Source organism: Solanum verrucosum, unplaced genomic scaffold, assembly GCF_900185275.1.
Source record: "Solanum verrucosum unplaced genomic scaffold, falcon-dt-bn FXZP01000252.1, whole genome shotgun sequence".
Lineage (NCBI taxonomy): Eukaryota > Viridiplantae > Streptophyta > Magnoliopsida > Solanales > Solanaceae > Solanum > Solanum verrucosum.
The window spans coordinates 6996532-7002156 of NW_026019988.1; the positions used below are offsets into that span (position 1 = coordinate 6996532).

The 5625-nt window shown below is 32.5% G+C and overlaps 1 pseudogene; it reads left to right on the forward strand.

Annotated features, from left to right (window-relative positions):
* The first annotated feature begins 3257 nt into the window (after positions 1-3257).
* On the forward strand, positions 3258-5040 carry LOC125819072 (UPF0481 protein At3g47200-like; annotated as a pseudogene).
* The last annotated feature ends 585 nt before the right edge of the window (positions 5041-5625 follow it).

Sequence of the window (5625 nt, forward strand, 5' to 3'; positions counted from 1 at the left end):
ACTCGCTGTTATACAGAATGTTCTGGCTTTTATTGGTGACGTTATGAAGTAATCATTGTTGTAACTATGTAACCAATTGTTGACTGAGTGAGTGTTTCCTTTTTTTTTTTTTTTTTCAAAACCACCTATTGGTGGGGGGTTAGGTAAAGACCCCAACCTATTGATAACTTCGCAAAAAGAGTACAAGAGGTGGCTTTTCGGCCAAACCTCCATGGGTTACATTTAGTACTGAGTGAGTGTTTCCTCATTATAGAAAACTTGAACAATGATATCATTTGCAAATTTTCAGAAATACCTTTACTAGATGGATGTTTCGTAGTTGAGTTTATTCAAGAGTGTAGTGGAATGACGCCTAACAGCGAATTGTATGATAAACATTGCACGTCGAGATTTGTTGTTACTAGAAAACCAACTTCCTTTCTTTGTGCTTACCAAGCTTCATGATATGACAAAGGAAATTGATGGTCCTATCTTGAGAGGGAAGGTGATATCAAATACATCAAACATCTGCTTCAACCAGGGGTGTACCCACATAGAGTCCTCCGGGTGCTCAAGCACCCATTAACGTCGTCTCGGAATATATATATCTGTGTAGAAATTAAGAGGTATTTGTATAAAATTAACATAGAGCACTTAGTGAACGAATGATCTTACTGGTCCATTGGCTCTTGGGTGGGTGCTTAAGGCTCTTTTAGTATTGCTGAGCCTGAGTTTGAATCTCACTTTTAACATGTCATTTTTTATATTTTTGACTCCTCCACTTTCAGAGCATCCACAACCTTATCTGCCACTGGCTTCAACTAGTACACATGTTGTCGCACTGTTCATACTATAATTCTTTCCTGAGTGTTCAGTAATTAAGTATGAAGATTATGTCAAAAGATAAAAGACTACCAAACATTTTGAAGTTGATGATGTAATGGAGAAATCTTGTAGCCTATAAGCAACAAACATATGATGTACTTTCTAATTTTGTTGTGTTCATGGATTATCTTATCGACTCAGACAAATATGTGAATTAATGTGCTTCGTCAAAAAGGAATCATAAGCAATCAACTAGGAGAGGACAATGAAGTAGCTAACATCTTTGATAAAATCGGGCAGGGGGTCAATATCTATAGTGATTTCTATTACAAAGAAGAATGTAGAAAAGTTTGTAGAAGAAGTAGAATATTATTCCGAGCCCACAAGTTGTTTGTGTGTCTTTTAAGAAATTATAACCCTATAACCCCCTCACTATTGCCATGGTTTCGGGTTACTTCCTCCCAGGATAGAATGGAAAAACATTTGTGTAATAGCGGCAATGCAAATTACAAAACGCCAGTGAACTCAACAAACAAAGCAAATCACACGACAGTTAATGTTTTTATTGAAAAATGACACTTTCCTTATTTCCCATTCATACCTCATATCCCCAACAAATCCTCCATTATTTCATACATATATTTAATTGGCATAATACATAAACTATGCCCTCCAACTTTGAGTCTGCACAAGTATACACTTAAATTGCAAAAATACCATCCACAAAAAGGGTTTAAGGGACCTCATGTAACATGTTTGTTGGGAGATATAAAAATCTTGGGCTGCTTGTAAGTACAGGGAGAAGAATAAATTCTATTATTATCATATGATAAAGCACTGTATATGGAACACCAAATTAAAGTTGTCATTAATGACTCCTTTTCTACTATAACTTTGGATGACTCTTGGCCTATCCTATGTGATAAGATAGAAAAAATTAATTTATTCTATGATACTGATATTTTATTTATTCTAGGCATATATGTCTTTTTGTTGGCCTCAATAGACATCTAACTTTATGCCACATACACACGTTTTATGTGGCAAAACACATATAGGATGCCATGGAGAATTTGTGCATGTGTTTGTTCAACTCTGTACAAATTTAAGTGTTTATTTGGGCACATGCAAAGTTAGAAGGGGTATAAATATTAGTCAAGGTCAAACTAAAAGACATATTTATGTATTATACATTTGTTCTATAATACTGAAGCCTTATTTATTCTATGATTTATGTATTATTCATTTATTCTGTGATACTGAAGCTTTATTTATTCCATGATACTTTTCTCAAAAATGTACACTATTTCATGTTAGTAATATAGGCAGGCTTGCAATCACACAATAGAAAATCAATATATAATACTCATATATAATTTTTTATTCTTCATCTCTCATTCTTCACCCTCATAAAAGTTGAACAGAGAAGAATTTAAGAAGACACTCAAGTACACTCCAACTAGTCCATTTTCAATTTATAAATAGATAAATCAAAAAGGTAATTATTATTTTAAATGCTTTACACATGCACCCTTTTATGTATGTACTTATATATATATATATGTGTGTGTGTGTGTGTTAGGCCTGCAGGTTACCTCAAATTAGTTTATTTTTCTACAGGTTATGACAAGACATGTATATAGGGTTCTTTTTCATAAAGCTACAAGAAAATTAAAATTGATTTCCCTTTTTGCTTGTCTTTTCTTTTCAAATCAAATTTTGTAATTAATTTGATTTAAAAAAATGATTTTTGACCAAAGTTATTATGTAAATCAATTCATCAAATTAATACGTTTTTATTTTTTGAAGTTTTACGAAATTAGAATAAACGTGCTTCTCAATAACGTTTTAGGCTATATTTTATTCAGAATAAGCAAATATTAAATGTTGCTATCTTTTATAATTTGTTACCCTGAGGCATCACGGTAACGTTTCTTTAGAATTCTAGTGATTTTTACATTATATATATCTATTTTTCTTGTAAAAAATTATTAAGTCTATAGTCTACCCCGTAGAATATTAACTATATTTGCCTCTGCCTCCAACACTTTTGTTTCTAATTTTGCTATGTTTACAAATAGAGGATGAATTCTCAAATCTCAACCTTGAGTCTATGAATGATCCTTTAATTGGCCTCTGCCTTTGCCTCCAACATTATTATGAGTAACGTAATTAGCTGTAAATGTGTCTCAGAGTGACGAATTATAAAACGTTACTGATAGTAACATTTTATATCTATTTACTCTGTCAGACCTTCGTCTTTTTTTCATTGAATTCTTTTGAATGAAATAAAGCCAAAACGTTATTAAGAATTATGTTTTTTCTAATTTTGTAAAATTTCAGAAAAATATATTATTTTGATAAACGGTTTTAAATAATGGCTTATTTCGTTCAAAATTTCTTTAAAAAACAAACAACTTTCTTTTGTAGGACATATAGTTGAAGAAAGAAGTATGGCAGATCACTCCATTGAGATTACCCCAATAGATGACCAAATTCCACTGCTTCCTCAAACTAAAAAAGATGAGGTCTCTCTCAACTATATAAATTTATTTTTTTATTTCATTAACACACTTTTCTTTTGACAATTAAATGTATAATCTTTTTCTATATACGTGCATGAATTTCAAGAGATTTGGAGGGGTAATGCATAAGGTGTGGTAATTTTTTAAAGTCACGTGACATTTTTAAAATAAAAAAATTAGTTTTATATTTTTTTTAATTCACTCTATTAACAAAAGGGGTAAATATGCATCATTTATAAAACAATGAAGGTATATATGCATTACTTTTTTTTTTACGAAATATATATTTGATCTAGACCGCAAAGTTAAGAAGGGTATACTTGCCTCTTCTCCGTTACAGATAGAAGAAGGGAGGAAAGTGGATCATTTAATCGACAAAAATGAAAGAATTGATGAAATGTTTGAGGATTTAGACAATTCATCTATTAAATCGTGTACGATATTCAAAGTGAATGTGTGGCAACATGAATCAAATTCAGATGCTTATACACCAAAGATGGTCTCCATTGGTCCTTATCATAAGAAGAATACTCAACTTGGTCCAATGAAAAAGAACAAACTATTATACCTACGAAGGTTTCTTGAACGAAATAAGAGACTTGATGTGAAAAGTTACATCAATGAATTGGAGAAAGTGAAGGAGGAAGTACTGAAGTCTTACGAAGATATAGAAAAGCTTGGTAATGATATTAGTCATGAATTTTCCGAAATGTTGTTGTTTGACGGTTATTTTGTGGTTGAGTTTATTCGAGAGTGTTGTGGAATATATCCAAAAGTAGAAGACAAGATTATTAATATTAATCATAATTACATATTCTGAGACTTGATGTTACTAGAAAATCAATTTCCTTTCTTTGTCCTCGACAAGCTCCATGACATGACAAAGCAAGATGATGATTTACCATTGGCAACACTGGTGAATAAGGTGTTTACCTTTTTTGTTAACTGGCCAAAAATGACCCTTGAATCCTTTGGAAAGATAGAATGTAATGCATAAAATGTCAAACATTTACTTCATGTAGTACACATATTTTCAAGTCATGGGAATCCCATGAAAAACTCAGAAGATTGCTTAACGAGTCCTGCGGTCATGCCAAATGCAACAGAGCTTTCCGAAGCCGAAGTTAGCTATGCAAAGGTCAGAATTATGACAAGTTTATTTGATATAAAGTTCGAGAATGGATTGATGCCAATCCCTTATTTTCTAGTCGTAGATGGTACAAAAACTCTCCTGAGAAATTTCATTGCTTATGAGCAACAATCACCTGATGTATATCCTACATATTTTAGCGATTATGCAACTTTCATGGATCATCTTATCGACTCAGACAAAGATGTGGGTTTGCTTTGCCAGAAAGGAATCATAGAGAACTGGATAGGAGAGGACAAAGAAGTTGCTACCCTCTTCAACAAAATCGGAAAAGGGGTCACTACGTATTTCAACTTCTATTACAAAGAAGAAATCAAAAAAGCAATTGAATATAGTGAAAAACCATGGAATAGAATGAAGGCAAATTTAATGCGCAATTATTTTAGTAGTCCTTGGGTAGGAGCTTCAACTGTGGCAGCCATTATACTGCTCATACTCACAACTATACAAACTATTTTAACTTTGACAGGTCCTATTAAAAAGTAATTATCTCAATTGTAGTGTTTCCTCATAACTCCCTCCATGTATTTTATATGTGTGTTGATGATCTTATTATGAGTTCTTCATTAATTCTATGTCCCCCCTTTTGTATTGGGTTTTCTAGTTGAATGTTAATCAGTTTATTTCAAGTATTTATATTTGTCACTTTCCACCATCAAAAGGCACTAGGTAGCTCAATTCATAAATAAGAAACTCACCTAAGGAAAAACATCATCTCTTGTCGTATCAAACACACCCTAAAAGTGTTTTTCTTTCAACTAAACTTGATATCAAATTTTATGAAAATCATATGTGGATGCTTATACACCAATGTTGATCTCCATTGGTCCTTACCATAAAAGGACTCATGAACTTAGTTCGATGGAGAAGTATAAATTGTTGTACCTACAACAATTTATCCAGCGAAAAGAGGGGCTTGATGTGGAAAGTTGCATTAGTGAATTGGAGAAAAAGAAAGATGAAGCACTAAAGTGTTATGATAATAACTTAGACAATGATATTGTTGGCAGATTTTCAGAAATGTTATTTCTTGATGGTTGTTTTGTGGTCGAATTTATTCGAGAGTACTATGAAACCGAGGAAGAAGAAGAAGAAGAAGAGGAGGAGGAGGAGGAGGAGGAAGAAGGAGAAGAAGAAGAAGAGGAG